The following is a 19,498-nucleotide window of genomic DNA, read 5'->3' on the forward strand; positions in this document are numbered from 1 at the left end:
CTTTAGTATGATCTCATTTTAACTAATTATGTATAATGACCTCCCTTCCCAGATAAGGTCACATAATGAGGTACGGGGGCATGGTAGGACTTGAACATATAAGTTTGGGGAGGACACAAATCAACTCATAACAATATACATGAAAGTTTCTCATGAAGATAAAAAGAGTTGATATATGACGAGAGTATAGAATATTGGTACAGAGAAAATGATCAGAAAGTATTAGTTCTTGTTACTATTACCATGAGTCAGATGGAGAAACTGACACTCAGAGAAGTGAAATGACTTTCCTAAAGTTACGTAGCCAACAAGAGGCAGAACCACGGCTTCAACCCTGATGTGATTGATCCCCAAACTTCTCTACCACGTGTCTTCATCACCTAAAGAGGACAGAACAGAGAACTTTACTGTTCAAGTCTCTATTTAAAAGAAGAGGCTCATCTGAGTATAATTATGTACAAAGAGTTTATGCTTAGTCACTCCATTTCCTTCTCCAAAGGATCTTCCTGACCCAGGGATCAAAATTACGTCTCCTGCATTGGCAGGCAGATTCTCTACCACTGAGCCACATGGGAAGCCCCAAGTACAAAACTGTTCTGAAAATTGTTCAATACTTAAGTTGCATAGTTGCACTGCATATACATTTTCTTATTTTCAGTAACATATTTAAGATAAAATGATTGTCAGTGTTCAAAATGAAATAAATTAAAAGAAAAATAATCTATACATCATTGTACTTTTGTTTTTCCTAGTACTTATTTATTGCGTTCTGTCACTTGTGCTCCCCTTTCCTTTCTGCTATTTTTTTTCCACTTAGTATTGCCCAGAGCCAGGACAATACCTCCTTACTGAGGCTGCCTTCCTAGTAAAGTATTCTATTGGCTGTTTTCTTTTCCTCCCCAATTAATACTTACATCCCATTCGTACAACAGGATGCTTGCCCAGGCATCCTGGGTAAAAAATTCAGTGAGGTAAGCCTTGCTGGGGCACATGTGTCATTGCCCCAGTGGGTTCACAAAGACTCCCCCAACAGCCTGGAACTGGGGGCAGTAGAGTTTGCCCTTAGGGATGAGTGAGAGACGGTCAACGACAGGATAGGCCTGGCCTGGCCACCTTTGGAGGCTGAGACCTTTACCACCTCGTGTTGTGAGACCAAGCCTTCAAATTCCCCCCCGTTTCCAGGGTGGCTAGCCCCATCTCTCCATCAGGGCCCCACAACAGGGTCCTCACCCACCAGACACTGTGGAATTAGGATTTTGTTTTCCTTTTTCCCAGTGTGGTTCATCGTGCAGTTAATTCTCCCTGCTTGTGCTGAGGCGAGGCTTCTCTGGGATGTTGGAAGGAAATTTCCTCACATTTTCCATTTCTTTCTTTCCGAGACAGTTTGCTGGCAGAGTAATGGCCACTTTTCTTGGCAGCCAGATGAGAAGCTGAGATTAAGGCAGAGGCGAGAACAACACTTATGTGGCCAGTGCTATTCCTTGGCATTAAAAAAAAAAAGTCAGTCCAAATTGGGGTCATTTTTTTTTTTTGAAAAGTAAAGGAAAATGCAAAATTTTAAAAAGAGAGTGATTGTGGCTGGGTGACAGATGCCATGTTTCTCTTGCCTCCCAGGTATCAACTTTCACCCTTTTGTGTCACAAGCCCTGGCCTGGGTCTCTGGTGGCTGGGCTTCTGGGCTCCAAGGCCCAGTCTTCCACCTCTTATTCTCAAAGGCCACCTCTCTCAGGCCCCACGTCCCAGTGCCCGGCCACCCCTCCCTCAGATGTTGGCTACCCCGCCACAGGCCCTTAGTCACTCACTGGGTTCCTCTCTTCTTGTTCCAGATGGCCCTGGTGCCAGAAGGACAATATTCACCTTAAAGGGCTTCCAAAGGGCTTTTTGCAACTACAGTACAATTATCAAAATCATAAAATTACCATGAACACAATATTATTATATATTCTATAGACCTCATATTCAATCCATCACTTTCTGTTAGTTCTTGCTTAAGGAATTGCTATCACTTTTAAAGAAAGTGATGAAATAAAAGCAATACGTGTACGTGGTTACAATACAAAAAAGAGCAACTTTACAGAAAGGCTGACAAAAGTTCCCATCTCTCGTGCCATCACCACTCATACCCCTGTCTTGCTTCCTAGAGGAAACTACACTTAATTATTGCTTTCTTTCTTTTATCTATTTAGTTTTTTATTTTGTTTATCATGGTTTAATGAGTTATGTAGTTCTATAAGGATTGCTATTAAAACAGCAGTACATTTTCTGTCTGGGATGATGATACTCATCTAAAATTAGATTGTGGCAATGTTTGCACAACTCTGTAAATGTATTAAACCCACTGGGTTGCATACTTTACATGGAAGAAAAGTGTGGTCAACTGTGTCTGACTCTTTGGGACTCCATGGATTATACAGTCCATGGAATTCTCCAGGCCAGAATACTGGACTGAGTAGCCTTTGCCTTCTCCAGGGGATCTTCCCAATCTGGGGATCAAATCTAGGTCTCTGGCATTGCAGGTGGATTCTTTACCAGCTGAACTACCAGGGAAGCCCTTATATGGAATAATATAATGTAAATTATATCTCAATAAAGCTGTTCTAAAAAGGGGAGGATAATAAACATTTCCAAGAAAAACTTGCTGAAACCACTCTCTCGTCACTTCCCAATGGCAACCCATTCCATCAGGGTGAGATTTTCCTCCGTATTTCTAACTGGTTTGCTTGCACTGCTATTTTTGATTATTCATTTTCTGTTGTTGCTGTTCAGTCACTCAGTTGTGTCCTGCTCCTTGCAGCTCTGAACTGCAGCCCACCAGGCTTCCTTGTCCTTCACTATCTCCCAGTTTTCCCAAACTCAAGTCCATTGAGTCAATGATGCCATCCAACCATCTCATCCTCTGTCAACCCCTTCTCTTCCTGCCCTCAGTTTTTCTCAGCATCAGGGTCTTTTCCAAAGAAAATAATTAAAAACAACTAAAATGAATTTTCATGGTTTATCTATTTGTTGATTCAAAAGTTAAAAAATTCATAATAAAATTTATGGCTATGTAATGTTTTAATTACATATCCAATTTAATTGCATTTTTATTACACTTCATTTTTTGTTCAGTTTTTATTTTTTCCTGGAATTTTTAACTGCCTTTCTTTTTCTCTTGCAAAGAGAAATACCTGAATTTCTACCTGAATCATAAGCTTAAGTTTCTAATTAAGAGTAAATTACATTAGTTATAGCTATTAATGTATCTGAATTAATTAGCTTAATTAATTAATTAAAAACTTAATCATAAGCTTAAGTTTCTAACTAAGAGTAAATTACATTAGTTATAGCTATTAATGTATTGATCTTAAAAACAGAAGAAAAATTACAGATGATAAGCTGAGGAGTGTAAATGGATGAGAGAGGTACATGAAAAAGAAGAGAAATAAATATATCCAGATTCTTTTCCTTGATTTTTATTCTCTGGTGGTTTCTGCTGATTAGCTTTAGTATGGATTGACTGCTCTTTCATTGTGCTGAACAGTTTTTATTCTGCAACCTTAAATTCCTGGGTTGGATTTGTTGTTTTTAGAATCCTGTGTCTTCCTCTTTCTTATTTTACTCTCTTATTTTGCTGGAATATATCCTCAAGTATATCTATGAAAAAGAAGTAAATTTTTCTTTTCTTAGAAAGAAAATCATCTTTGTCTAATTTTATGTTAGATTGATAGGGTGTACAATTCTCTGCTGAAACTAGGGTTTTATCAGAAATTTGAAGGCTCTGTTTGTTCTAGTGTTTTCTGGAATTCAGTATTTCTGATGCAATGTCTGAGGTCAGTTTGGTTCTGGTTCCCCTGTAGACAATTTTATTTTCCCTTTCTGGAAGCTTCTAGGATATTTTTCTTTATCCTTGGTGGTCTTGAACATACGTTTCTCTCATTTTCTCTTTCTCTCTTTTTCTTTTTTTGTGCAATGCAGTTGGTTGACCTTTCAATCTAAAGACTTGTATCTTTCACCTCTGGGATTTGGAGGTATTATTTGAAAAAATAAAGATTGTGTTCTCTCTCTCTCTCTTTTTTCTTTTTTTCCCCTGGGACTTCTACAAGTCAGATGAATTAATCCTATATTTCTCTTATCTTCTTTCTTTCTTTTAAAAGTTATTTTATATTCTTTTTGTTTTTATTTATTTATCTTATTTTTTGGCCATGCAGCATGTAGGATTTTAGTTCTCCGACCAGGGGTCAAACCCATGCCCTCAGCATTGGAAGTGTGAAGTGTTAACCATGGGACCACCAGGGAAGTCTCTCTTATCTTCATTCTTTTATTTTATATTTTCTTTTCTTTTTTTATTCTCTTTGTTAGGAGATTCTCTTGCTTCCCTGCTAGCTCAGGTGGTAAAGAATCTGCCTGCAATGCAGGAGGCCCAGGTTCAATCCCTGGGTGGGGAAGATCCCCTGGAGAAGGGAATGGCAATCCACTCCAGTATTCTTAACTGGAAAATTCCATGGAAAGAGGAGCCTGGAGGGTATGGACAGAGGAGCCTGGTGGGCTACAGTCTATTGGGTTGCAAACAGTTGGACATGACTGAGCAACTAATACACACACACACATACACACACAGGAGATTCTTTTAGGTTTATTTCCCAATCATTCTGATAATTAAAAATTTATTTTTGGATTGTTCCTTTTAATTGTAGTACTGAATCTCACTGGGCTTCCCAAGAGGTGCTAGTGGTAAAGAATCTGCCTGCCAGTGCAAGAGATGTAAGGATGTGGGTTTGATCCCTGGGTGGGGAAGATCCCCTGGAGAAGGGAATGGCAACCTACTCCAGTATTCTTGCCTAGAGAATTCCATGGATAGAGGAGCATGGCAGGCTACAGCCCACAGGGTTGCAAAGAGTCCCACACTACTGAAATGACTTAGCACTGTTAGTCACTCAGTCATGTCCAGCTCTTTGCCACCCCATGGACTCCTCTGCCACACCCACCAGGCTCCTCTGTCCATGGAATTCTCCAGACAAGAAAACTGGAGTGGGTTGCCATTTCCTTCTCCAGGGGATCTTCCCCACCCAGGGATTGAACCTGGATCTCCTACATGGCAGGCGGATTCTTTACCACCTACGCTATCAGGGAAGCCTGCACTGTATCTCACTATTATTTCATGTGGCATTGCCTCAAATCTCTCTGAGGATACTGATTAGCAATCTGCTCTGTCTGTGAATTGCCCATTTCTAATTGTTTGTGTTGGTCTTTCTCTTCACGTTGTGGAATTCCCTCCAAAGTCTAGTAAATTTTTAGTTGTTTGGTTATACTTAAGGATGAGGCAGTAGAAATAGGTGATTGGGAGGTCAGTGTGAGAGGGCAGAGCTTGTCAACTTGTAGCTTTTCTTTAAGGAGAGTGGACAGAAAGTTGGACTTTACCAAGGAGACTGCAAATGCCCTACACTGACTATCCTAGTTTTTCAGTTTGTCTACTTTTTAAAAAAATTAATTAAGTTGTGCTGGATCCTGGTTGCTGTGGGCAGGCTTTCTCTAGTTGGAGCGAGTGGGGGCTACTTCTCTAGTTGGAGGGAGCGGGGGCTGCTCTCTAGTTGAGATGCGCAGGCTTCTCACTGCAGTGGCTTCTATCATGGAGCACAGGCTCCAGGCGTGCAGGCTTCAGCAGTTGCTGCATGTGGCTTCAATAGGTGCAGCTGTTAGGCTGTTGAGTGCGGACTCAGTAGTTGTGGTGCATGGGCTTTAGTTGCTCCCGGCATGTAGAATCTTCCTGGACCAAGGATTGAACCTGTATCTCCTATATTGGCAGGTGGATGGATTCTCATCCACTGGACCACCATGTAAGTCCTGTCTACTCTTAAAAGAGAAGAACTCTCTTATTTGTTTGGAGTAGGGAGGCAGTGATTAGACAGTATCAGATGACTAAGAGTTTTGCAAGAGGTGGAGGCAGAGAGTAAGGTGGGGGACAACTTCTTATTATTCCATCAATCTCCCTGTTTTCGGCCCCTCATTTTACTCCCACTTTCTGGTACTTGGCATTTCTGAGTTGGAAGCCTCCCTGGAGTTGTTCAGGGGAGAGTTCTCCTTCTTTAGCTGAGGCTCCTTCTATGAGTCCTGTACACTGTTGCATCCTTCACCCTGTTTCATCTCTTGCCAACTTCTTAAGTATTATTTAATGTCTTTGAGAAATTCATCAAAATCCATGACCCACTGATGGATACTCTCACTCTATTGTGATGGATTTTAAAATATTCTTACTATTATTTAATGAGGTCTTAGAAGGGAATGACAGCAATGTGATCTGAATTAGACTCTGTTTTGATAGTTATAGTAGAAAGATCTTGGGTTTGTTGACAGATCTGGGTTCCAGTTATATGAAAGTAAAAGTGAAAGTCACTCAGTTGTGTCTGACTCTTTGTGACCCCATAGACCCTACAGTCCATGAAATTCTCCAGGCCAGAATACTGGAGTGGGTAGTCATTCCCTTCTCCAGGGGAATCTTCCCAACCTGGGTCTCCCACATTGTAGGCGGATTCTTTACTAGCTGAGCCACCAGGGAAGCCCAAGAATACTGGAGTGGGTAGCCTATTCCTTCTCCAGCAGATCTTCCTGACCCAGGAATCAAGCCAGGTCTCCTGCATTGCAGGCGGATTCTTTACCAACTAAGCTACTAGGGAAGCCCAGTTATATAGTTATATGCCACTTTATCCCTTTGAGCTGTGGCTTTGCTATTATGTGGAAGACAGGAGAAACACTGAGAAGAGTAGGCTAAACAATTTGTCTGTCTGAGGCGCAGGTCCCTCACTTTTAAGTCTTTCATGCAATTCATGAGCATCTACCCTATACATGGTTTTGTGTTAGATGCTGGAAAAGCAAAGATGAAGTAGTTATAGTCCCTTCCTGTCAGGTATTTGGGGTGAGGGTTGTTGTTTTGTTCAGTTGCTCAGGCATGTCTGACCCTTTGCAAACCCATGGACTGTAGCCCACCAGGCTCTTCTGTCCATGGGATTTTCTAGGCAAGAATACTAGAGTGGGTAGTCATTCCCTTCTCCAGGGGATCTTCCTGGCCCAGGGATTGAACCACATCTCTTGCATCTCCTGCGTTGGCAGGCAGATTCTTTACCACTGTACCCCCTGGGAAGCCCCAGGAGAGGCTACTATGAAACTTATTTCAGAGGCAGTATCCACAGAACTTGGTCACTGACAAAACATGAGAGTTAGGAGAAGATGGAGTCAAGATTGGGTGGCTGAGCCCCGATGGTTTGTTTGTCAAATCTGGGAGTACACAGTGAGTGTGCTTGGGTGGGTGGAGAGGCAGAGAATGAGTCAGTGTTGAAAATGGTGCAGTTGAGGTGACTGTACAATATCCAGGTAGTCAAGTCCAGCAGTGGTTGGAAAGATGAGTCCGCAATGAGGGGGACAAATCTGAATTGGAGGTACAGAGGTGGGAGTCACTGACTTACGAGGAAAATGAAATTGTGGGGGTGGACATGAAGAGGGTATATGGTAGAAAGAGAGCCAAGGTCTGAGTTCTGGGAAGCATCAGAATTTATGAGGACCTTGCCTAAAAGTTGGCTGATGACATCTTTGAGAAGAGGTGGAGGGGTGGGGGCGGTGGGAGAAGTTAGGAATACTCTAGCACTGCCGCTGGGTGCTATGGTATGTGGGGCTGAGGGCTGTAAGGGGAGAGCAGGTCTCTGAAAGGCAGGAGGTGAAGGCTGGGGGTGAAGGAAAAAAGAGTTACCCCAGAGATGAGGACTGCAGGAGGAAGAGGGGGAAGGGGTGGCAGAAAGGAGAGCATTCAGAAGGTTTGTGGTGGCAAGAGGACGCTTGACTTGACAGCTGAGTGACCAAGGGCACCATAGAAGGTGAATGAGGGAGGGGAAGGAGCCATTCCAGAGTGGCTTCTCATGTGGCACATATATGCAATGGATACTACTCAGCCATCAAAAGGAGTGAAATAATGCCATTTGTAGCAACATGGATGGACCTAGAGATGATCATATTGAGTGAAGTAAGTCAGAAAGAGAGAGACAGCTGTCATATGATATCACTCCTATGTGGAATCCAAAAAAGTATGAAAGTCGCTCAGCTGTGTCTGACTCTCTGTGACTACATGGACTGTAGTCCACAGGCTCCTCTGTCCATGGGATTCTCCAGACAAGAATACTGGAGGAGGTAAGCCATTCCCTCCTCCAGGGGATCTCCCCCTCCCCAGGGATTGAACCTGGGTCTCCTGCATTGCAGGCAGATTCTTTACCATCTGAACCACCAGGGAAGCCCATGTGGAATCCAAAATATGATACAAATGAATATATTTACAAATCAGAAACAAACTCACAGACCTTGTAAACAAATTTATGGTTACCAAATGGGAGAGGGGGGACGAGGGGTAAACTAGGAGTTTGGGATTAGTAGATGCAAACCACTGTATATGAAATAGATCCTACCGTATAGTACAGGGAACCATCTTCAATATCCTATAATAAACCACAATGGAAAAGAAAATGAAAAAGAGTGTCTAGGTATCTGAATCACTTTGCTGTAAACCAGAAACTATCACAACATTTTAAATCAAGTATACTTCAAGAAAAAAGAAAAAACGAAGTGGCTTCTTTTCTCTCAGCTGTTTTCAGTCCCTAGTCTGCTCGGGTGCCTGCAGGTGGTCGTCAACCCTTATGGATCTGCAAGGTTGGACCTGGGTTCCTGAAGTGTTGATGGGCAGGAACCACTGTATACATTTACATCTACATATTTGGCTTCTCTGAACCTGAGGACAGATGTGGAAAGAGCAATCTTGGCCAGCCAAAGTAAGCAGAGAGGCTTGCAAATCCAATCCTTTCTGTTTTCACTGGAACGTCAGAACCCAGCTTCATTCCTCCAAGCTGCTCTGGTCCAAAAGAAATGGACCATCTCTATTTGAGTAGAGCGTGACGACTGCATGCCACATATCCGATGGGCTGGTCTAGAGCACCACGCACCCTGGTCCCTGGCCACTCCGGAGCCCTCTTCTATACCCTATGCCGGTGTCTTGATTGGTTTCTGAGTGTCTCCTGAACTTCTCTCAACAGCTCATCCAGTATTATTTGATCTTCTTTGCAACTAGATAAAAGGGAGGCTGGGGATCACACAAATACGAAATGGGAGAAGTAGAAAGTATTGTATTAAATTTTTCTTTCATTAAGAAATAACTTCAAACAGACAGAAACATTCCCAAAATAATGTATTTGATACTTTCTGTACCCACTGATGGTTCTGTAAGACTCTACTGAAGAACCAGCCTTGTCCCATATCTTTTATTTTAAAAACAGTTATTTTTCTTTCTTTGGTTGTGCCGAGTCTTTGTTGAGGTATATGGGATGCTTAGTTGAGGCATGCAGACTCTTAGTTGTGGTGTGTGGGATCTAGTTCCCTGACCAGGTCAAACCTGGGCCCTTTGTGTTGGGAGCTCCGAGTTTTAACTGCTGGGCCACCAGGGAAGCCTCTGGATTTTTTTTTTTAAAGAAAATTTTCATATATCCAGCAGAAGCTTTTTGTCTTCCTTCCTGATGTTTCCCTCTCCCTGTCTCTCTAGAGATAACCACTATTTGAAGTTGGTATTTATTATTATCATGCAAATGTATATGTTTTCTCACATATATTGTACTAAAAACAATCTCAGTATTATTTTGCATGCTTTCAAGTGTTGCATACATGATATGAATATCTGCATTTCTTTTTTATTTTTTGGATTCCATCTGAGTGCATTTAAGATATCCATTGGAGATCACAGACCATGTTCACTTCAGCTTGCCTCGAGCAAGCCAGTTTTGTCAGCTCTGACATGAAGTGCTCATAGGCTATGAAAGTTTAGTGGCTCACAATTCTATTCCAGTCCTAGTAACTCAGAGCTCCAGCTCCTTAGCTCCTAATGTGGATATTGAGGTCAATTTCCTTACTTCCTTGGATAATGTTACAGGCTTTATTATTGGAAATTTGTCTTGGTCAAGGCTTCCTTGCCAAACCATTCTGTATAATGAATGAAACATGTATAATATTTTCCATAATGAGGAGGTGGGGGTGGAGGATGGGGAGAAATGTAGACCAACCAAGAAGTCAGAGGACATAAGAATATCAGAATCTTCTCAACAATGTTTGCAATAGTCTCAAGGTCCTTTATTACTCCTGATTCTTCTTGATGAGTCTCTCTTCTTTGGCAAAAAGAGCTATACTACTATTGAATTCAATAGGAAGTGGAGTGTTTGGGCTTTATTAAAGGTATTTCTCATGTTTTGCCAATTTTCCATGACTCAAAGACAATGAAATAAATAATCACAGCTATCTTCATCAATGACAAGCTCTTCAGCTTCTGTAACTGAATATACAATGTATAATGTAAGGTACAATGTTATCTGCAGACTGCCCAGAATTTTCAGTAACAATGGATGTGTTCAGTATCTATACTGTACAGTAATAATAGCTATAGACCACTAGCCACATGTGGCGATTGAGTACTTGAAATGTGGCTAATGTGACTAAATAAATGAATTTAAAAATTTTATTTATTTAAAAAATAATTTAAATTAGAATGCCCCACAGACCTAGTGACTACCACATGAGATAGTAACATTCTAGAGCATTTAGACCAATATGTGTTGAGAGAGCTTCAACAAGTCTCACATTAAATTACAATGGATTTATTTGCTCTCTAATTTCCCAAATCTGTAGTTAATATAAGAAACTGGTTAGCTTGGAACTATCGTACAGAGTATTTTTTCTCCAAGAACTTCTGCTAATCTGTTATTTGCAGTCAGCATATTCCTGTGGGTTTTGTTGGCATTGTTGAGTGCCAGGTACTAGGGGCCCATCTGCTTGCATTGTCTTGTCCCTGGCCTTATGACTCACTCGGTCCTCATCATGCCCCAGCTCTGCTAATTCTGACTCCTTTCAGCTCAGGTTGTCCTTAGCATCCCTCAGCTCCAGCACAGCCTCCCTCTGAGAGATGAGTGAGAGTGGGGATCTGGACCTACCAGACGCTGATTATAGTCCTGGTTCTGGACTACAAAAATGTTCCAAATGGTTCAGTGGTATAAAGAGTCTTGGAGTATATTCTTCACCCAGATTCAGTCATGCCTGACTCTTTGCGACCCCATGGACTGTAGTCTAGCAGGCTCCTTTGTCTGTGGGATTCTCCAGGCAACAATACTGGAGTGGGTTGCCATTTCCTTCTCCACTCCTTCTTTCTAGCTCTTTCTATATATTTCCACGACAAACAGGAATATTCTCTTATATGACTATAGTATTATTATCAAATCATAAATTAGCATGAATACAATATTATTATCTATTCTATAGACCTCATTCAAATTTTTCCAGTTGTTCCATTAACGGCCTTTATAACATTGACAACAAATACCTCCTGATCTACTATTCAACCCAGGATCATAGGCATGTTTTTTGGTCTCACTAGTCTCCTTTAATCTAGAAAAGTTCTATAATCTTTATCTTTCCATGGTCTTGATATTTCTAAAGAGTGTAGGTCAGTTATTTTGTAAAATTTCCTTCAATTTGTATTTGTCTGATGTTTCCTTGTGATGAGATTTAGCTCATACATTTTTGGCAAGAATGTTACAGAAGTGATGGTATGTATGTCCTTGTCAGTTATTCATATACAGAAGAACAGGATATCATTTTTCATTTGTGATTGCTTGCTTAAGATCTGCCAATTTTCTCCATTATAAAGTTTTTATAATTAATAAGTATCTCTGGTGAAATATTTTGAGACTATCTAAATATCCTGTTTTTGTCATAATTCTGCCCATTAATTCCAATATCTATTTTTCATTCTTACTTGAAATACTGTTGTGGTTGCCAAGTGGTGATTAGCTAATCATATCATTCTTTCTGTAGTTGACATTTATTTGTTGACATTCTATTATAAGGAAGTTAAAAGAAAAATTTTTGTCTATATCTCTATCTATCATCTACCTGTCTATCATATGGTGATCTATTTCAATATAAACTCATGGATTCTTATTCCTTGACATGAATTTTACTCTATCACTGTCACAGTTTATTATGAGGCCAAAATTTCCCAGATGTGAACAGTGGGAATCCATTCATTCTGGTTCCTTTTTTAAATATCTTGCAATCTGTTTTTGGAACAACTTATTACTCTCTGATACAACAAAATGTTCCAGTCTCACCTTATTTTTTTTTGTGTGTGTACCAACTCTGGAAGCATTCATTTCTTTAATGAGAACCAGCTTTCATTTTGATGATCACATGTTGTAGAGTGAACAGGAGGTAAAAGCCAAAGGAAGGAGCTGTAACAGTAAAAGACAGCCTAGTGTATGAATGAACTAGAAAAATATACTGCTTTATGGATAGAAATAGCAAGGAAGCTTGCTCGTCTGTGTTGGGTTAAGGGAGAAAATTTCTCTTGAGATTTCCTAACCATAAATCGGCACTCATTCAAGTTTGTAACTCAAATTTATACTACCTGCTTGACTCTAAATACTTTTAGGTCAAATTTTATTTTAAAATAGGTCTGGATTGGTAATGATTCCAGAAATTTGGAAGAAGCAAAAATAAATCCTCTTTGGAGAAATGCAATCACAACAAAACCCTCAAAGTTTTCCATGAATAAAGTTCAGAGGAATGTGGGCTAAGAGACAGAATCAAAAAGCATTTAAGGAGACAAGGCAGCACTCTGAGCAAAAGCCAGCAGGAACAACAAACCACAGAATAAGGCCAGAAAAATTTTTAGATATAGGAATTATCTAATATGAAATAGAACTTAAGCATGTTTAATATATTTAGAGAAAGAAAAATGGTAATTAAAAATACAAGGTTAAAGTTATTATGAAAAATAAACAGACATAGTTGAAAAATAACCAAATAGAATTTTTATGCAAGACAAATCTAAAAGCTGAAATAAGAAAACTCAGATGATTGTTTAAATTTAAAGAGAGAATTAGATATTGGTGATAAAAACATAAACAGGAAAATAGATCTGAAGAAACTATCCAGAATGCAAAACAGAGAGATGAAGTAGTAGAAAATATGAAAGATAGGTTAAGAGGCATGAAGGACAGGGTGAGGAGGTCTAACTTATGTCTAATTGGACTTCTAGGAGGAAGGAGAACAAGAATGAAAGAGAGGCAATTTTTGAAGTGATATTGAATAATGACTGAAAAATTTTCAGAATTGATGAAACATGTGTGCATACTGCAGTTTTAAGGTCAACGAATTTATAGCAATATAAGCAAAAATTTCCTTAGACAGATAGTAGTGGAACTGAAGAATACCAAAGACTTTGGCTAGGTCTTAAACATTGCCAGACTGTAAAGACAGATTAAAGAACCTTTCTGTTAGTAGTTCTTATTACGGTGCTCACAAACAAAACAAAATAGTACCCATAAGACATTGGAATAATATTAATATCTTCAATATTCTGAGAGAAAATAGCTGTCATCCTAGAACTGTATATACAGTGAAACTATCAGGAGGGAAAGAGGAAAAAATAAAAGTATTGTTTGGTCAAATGAAAAAATCAGAGACTTTTTGATTAACAGATTTTACATTAAGGAAATTCTAAAGATGCACTTAGGGTACACAAAAATTTGATGGTCTACTGCAAGAAGGAATGAAATAGATCTTTAAATATGTGGCTATCTATAAATAAATGATTGCATTTAATAAAAATTAATGTCTAAAGATGTATAAAAATTATAAAACAAGTAGAACTGAAATATTGAACAAAAATAAAAACAGGTTTGGAGTATATGATTAGATTAAAACAGCCTAAGTTCTTATATTTTTTAAAACAGGAGTATATGTAGACTAAGTTTTAGATATGTCAAATCTATGGGGTGATGCCAGCAAGATGGACAAATAAGACATCCCTCTCTTGTATTATCCCCTTAGCCACCTGTCTATGGAGAAAGTGTCTTTGTGGGAGTTTGGGACCCAGCACCGTATGCCAGGGGATCCAGGGAAGACTTGTTCATCAGATAACAGGCATACAGACTTTGGTGAGGGCCCTCCTCAGCTTGTGATTTCTCCCAGAAAGTGAGTGAGAAAGAGAGTGAGTGACCACCCAGATTCCCAAGCTGTGTGGGATGCTGCCACAGGGGTCCATTTCTCCTTTGTCCCATCCAGAGTAATTAGTAGTGAGTTGAATGATTGTAGGTGGGGGCAGTAGAGGAGAAGCTGGGAGAGAGGCAGGTGGGTCTGGAGGGCACTGAAAGGACATGGATCCTACTAACTGCATCTTGACCTGTGGGACTCCATGAGGAAACCCACCAATGAGGCCCTGGAGATGCATTATGAATACCCCAAATGGCCTGTTGCACCCCCAGGGCTCTGGATGCCTCACCCACACATTTCCCCATCCTGTGGCCAGTTCCTTGGGCATGCTTATGATGGTGGTGTGAGCAAGCCTGGGCAGATGGCTAGTTGAGGACACACAGAAACCTGAACCATACTGCCAGGCCAGGGAGAGACTACAAAGCTGAGCTTTAGTTCTACTCTGAGAGCGAAAAAGAGGTTGTCGGCACTCAATCTAGTGTACTGCAAGTTTGAGAGTAGGCATACAAAGTTAAGAATCCTGCCACAAGAGGGAAAAATACGGGTAGAGCAGGAATATCCAGGTAAAACTGGTCTGAGAAAACCTCAGAATCCCTAGCAGGGCTGGTGGAAGTTAATTTTCTCCTGAAGTCAATTTATGAAGACCAAAGGAGGTGATGGCAAGTTCAAGTGCAAAGACAGCAATGCAAGCCTTCAGGGAACATGAGATATCAAGGAAATATGATGTCACCGAAAGATCAGAATAATTCTTCCAGTGATTAATCCCAAAATACGGAGATCTGTGATTTACCCAAGATAGATTAAACACAAAAAAAGTTTTAATGAAACTCAATGAGGTACAAACAAACAAACAACCCAAATACACAGAAAGATAATTTAACAGAGTCAGGAAAACAATGCACACAAAAAATGAGAAGTTTAACAAAGACACAGAAATCATTGAAAAGAACCAAACAGACACTCCAGAGTCAAAGAATACAATGAATGAAATAAAAAAGTGCAGTAGAGAGCATCTACAACAGACCGAAGCAAGCAGAAAAAAAAAAATGGAATTAAAAACAATAACTATGAAATTATCCAGGGGAGAACAAATTTAGAAGATTAAAAAAGAGTGAAGAAAACCTACATGATTTTTGGGTCACAATCAAAGGAAACAATCTGCAAATTACGGGAATCTCAGAAGGAAAAGAGAGGGAGAAGGGCATGGAAAGCTTATTTAAAGAAATAATGGCTAAAAACTTCCCAAATCTGGGGAGAGATTTAGACATAAATTTCATGAAATGAATAAGTCCCCCAACAAACTCAACATAAGGATATATTCTCCAAGACCCATTATAATAAAACTGTCAAAATCAAAGACAAAGAAAGACTTAAAAGCAGCAAGAGAAAAGAAGTTTGTAACTTAACAAGGGAAACCCCACAAGCTGTCAGTGGATTTCTCATCAAAAGCCTTACATGACCAGATTGAACCCACAGAAATGCATCTCAAGGGGCTTTGGGGAGCTCTAGTTCTTATGTCTCAGAGTGGAAAGAATTCAGTGAGTAGCAAAGTGATAGATAAAAAGTGATTTATTAAAACAGGATGCTTGTGAAGTCTACAAGTGAGTGGGCAAGAGGGCACTTGTTATCTGGAGAACGTAGTTACTATGTTTTATAATCAGAGGAAAAGTGAGGAGGGGAAAAAACCACCTTCTTCTTCATTCTTGTGTAGGGGTCAAGCTTTTATCATAAATTTCTCCTCCACGATGGGTGGGGGAGTTTTTTTCTCCCTACATGGACAAGTCAGGACTGTCATGGGGGCAATGGAAATGAGCAAAAGGAGGTAATATATATTAAAACATGGTAAATCACCTCAGGTTTCAGTATAATTTCACCTTTTCCTTATGTTTTTGTTTTTGGTGTGCAACAGAGTGGCATGTCCTAGGAATCACTGATTCACTTAGTTCACTGGGCAGCATGTGGGTCTCATTTCACCAATGTTTTATTGTTTTGGGGCATGCTTCTGTTGCATGGTTTTGTTGCTAACTAAGCCTTCTTGGTTTTGTGGTTAAGCAAACCTGCTTTCTTGAGTGATCATAAACTTACTGGGGTCTCTCATACTTTTTTCTTATGATCTCTTAGTAGAATTAACTATTTAATTACCTTACTTTGTCCCTTTACTCTGTTCCTGTCAAAAGCCTCCTTCTACCAGTATCCCATCCCAGTTTTACCATTTGTGTAAGTTTTAATAATTATATCACCACAGCATGCCAAGGGCTCTCCATTCTCCATTTACCATCAGTGATGGGGTACTCATTGCCCAAGGGATTGCTGTAAGTCACCCAGCTACAGAATTCAATGTTAAGAGTCTGCTTCCTAAGACTGTTTCTGGTGACAACTGTCTTAGATTCCTTGAAACAGAGTTGATGAGCTATGGGGTGGGGTGGGGGGGCGGTACTCTCAGATTAAAAGTAAATAAGGGAGGATTGAATAGAGGAAGAAGCTATATTTTCAGTGTAGCTGTAACTGAAGCCTCACCTGACTCTAAAGGGATCTCTGGAGCTGACATGGTTCTCCTGAGTTTTCTCAGTTTGAGACAAGAGGGTTCTCTGCATCTATGTATCAGCCTGTCATTAGCATGGGCTCACCCAGGAGGGAGCGTAACCTTGGCCAAGGCCAAGAACAAGTCCTAGTGAGGGAATTAGCTGTGAGCTGCCAGTAGCTAATATTCCCAGCAGCTGGGGGTTGGTATGTCATTTGTTAGCCTTGAGGAAGGGTTCTTGGCAGAGAACCATACTATCCACTACAAAATTTCATAATATTGAGTGAGAAAAACAAGATAAAAATTGCATTTATTCTATGACTTCAGTACTTTACAGTGGGAATATGTAAAAAATGACTGGAAAGAAACTAAACTGTTTAAGAGATTTTGTTTTGGTGTTTGGATAATAGGTGACTCTTATCCTCCCACTCCATGAAACACCATCTATGAAACCATCCATGTATATTTATAAACATACATGAAAAACCTTAGAGAGTCTTATGGAAAACATAAAGCCATCCCACTAATTCCTGTCTATGAGCTGTTCAAATCAGTCGTAATGAACATCACTGTCACTTGAGTGGATAAACATGCTGTAGTACATCCAAACAATGGAATATTATTCAGCAATAAAAAGAAATGAGTTATCAAGCAATGTAAAGACATGGACTCTTAAATGCATATTATGAGATGAAAGAAGCCAATCTGAAAAGGCTACACACACTATATGATTCCAGTTACATGATATTCTGGAAAAGGCAAAACTATGGAGACAGTAAAAATATCAGTGTTTCCAGTGTTCAAGGGGAGAGAGGAGGAGGGATGAAGTGAAGCTCAGGGAATTTTTAGGGTGGTGGAATTAGTCTTTATGATGCTGTATGATACATGATGGATACATATGCATTTGTCAAAATCTACAGAACTGTATGGCACAAAGAAAGAACTCCAATATAATCTGTGGACCTTACTTTGATTTATCAATTTGTCACAAATATACTACCCTAATGCAAGATGTTAATAACAGGGAAGATTGTTCCAGGAAGAGGGGATATATGGAAACTCTCTTCACTGCTCATTCAAAGATAAAGAAAGACAAAGAAGAAAGTGAATGTTTGTTTTTGTAATCTACCAAAGGCAACAACATAAGCAGCCTTGAGATGGAAGATGACAGGCTCAGCAACCCGGGGTGAGATCTACTTATCGTGGACTGAACGAAGCCCGCTCAGGCAGTTGTGAAATCTCAGAGCCCAGATCTACAGATGAACAGCTGCTTTGTTGATGAATGCACTAATGGGTACCATGACAGCTTGACTCTGAATTCTGGATTCTTGCTGTTTCCTCAATGAACCATGACACGACTGTTGAGTCTTGCTCTATGCACTTACAGAGTGGCAGGGAATCTGGTCCTGTGATAGGACATTTGATAAACAAGGCAAATTGGAGCTGATTCTTCTGGTGACTGCCAGCACTGGCGCCTTTTTTCCCTTTTGGCACATACCCTAAATTCCTGGCATCTACTCTTATTTTTCCTCCCAGGCAAAAAGGACTTGACCTCAGCTGACATAGAATGTGGAGGAATGTGTATGGAGTCAGTGGATGGAGTTAGTGAATTTGCAGGGGAATTTATTCAATACCACCCAGTGAGGGTCCACACTTTGAATATTTGCTCAAAGGCAGTGGGGGAGGAAGAACCTCTTTATCACTGCTGGTTCTTGGAAGTTAACGTTGTCTCAGATACAGCTTCTGTTTCTTCTGTTGATTTGCTTTAACTTGGGACTTGTTGGGATTCTTCATTGGTACGTTTATTCACTCAACTACAATTGATTAACTACTGTTGGTTGGGCACCATATGCATAAATTACTACTGGAGGACTACACTAATATACAGTCTACTTTAGTGTCAGAGTGTAGGGTGTGAGAGGACCCTTTTATTTTTCTCTGTTTCTTCTTGCTGTGACCATGAAAGTGAAAGTGAAGTCGTTCAGTCATGTTGAACTCTTTGCGACCCCATGGACACCAGGCTCCTCCATCCATGGGATTTTCTAGGCAAGGGTACTGGAGTGGTTGCCATTTCCTTCTTCAGGGAATCCTCCCGACCCAGGGATTGAACCCAGGTCTCCTGCATTGTAGACAGACGCTTTACCGTCTGAGCCACCAGGGAAGTCCATAGAGAAGACAATTCTTTCCTGCCTTCCATTCTTCTTTTTGCCCTTTTCTTGATTTTCTCTGAGGGTTGATTGGCAAGATAACAAGAACCTTCCATTCACGGACAGGCCTGCCAATGAACAGTCACCATTAATTAGAAGCAAGAACACTTCTCTTACATTCTCTCTCCCTTTTTCAAAGTCCATCTGGAATCTCTTTCTATGTAGTGGAGATCGGAAATCTTTTTAGTATTCCATTTTCCCACTTAGAAATGTTGTACATCTCTCTTTTGTGAAGGATAATTCATAAAGTTTTATAGTTTTCTTCTTATAGGTTCTGCACATTTTTTGATTAGTTTTTTTCTAGTTACTATATATATACATATATGTGTATAATTTATACATAATTTTAAATTTTCATAATTTATATATATTTCTATTATGAATGGACAGGGCTCTAACAGGTATGCTCATTTTTTTTTTTTTTTTACTAGTTCCATTCAGCATTTTTTTTTTTTTTTTATTAGTTGGAGGCTAATTACTTCACAACATTTCAGTGGGTTTTGTCATACATTAATATGAATCAGCCATGGATTTATACGTATTCCCCATCCCAATCCCCGCTCCCACCTCCCTCTCCACCCGATTCCTCTGGGTCTTCCCAGTGCACCAGGCTGGAGCACTTGTCTCATGCATCCCACCTGGGCTGGTGATCTGTTTCACCATAGATAGTGTACATGCTGTTCTTTTGAAATATCCCACCCTCACATTCTCCCACAGAGTTCAAAAG

General features: G+C 40.0%; 1 long non-coding RNA gene and 1 other non-coding gene across 2 annotated transcripts in view; both read left to right on the forward strand.

Annotated features, from left to right (window-relative positions):
* LOC133064716 (uncharacterized) overlaps positions 1–19,498 on the forward strand; it is a 90,152-nt gene that overhangs the window by 34,009 nt on the left and 36,645 nt on the right. The window lies entirely within an intron of this gene.
* TRNAC-GCA (transfer RNA cysteine (anticodon GCA)) lies at positions 4,353–4,424 on the forward strand. The gene has a single exon. It is a non-coding gene; the product is annotated as a tRNA-Cys (tRNA).

The sequence above is a fragment of the Dama dama genome, chromosome 11 (genome assembly GCF_033118175.1).
Source record: "Dama dama isolate Ldn47 chromosome 11, ASM3311817v1, whole genome shotgun sequence".
Lineage (NCBI taxonomy): Eukaryota > Metazoa > Chordata > Mammalia > Artiodactyla > Cervidae > Dama > Dama dama.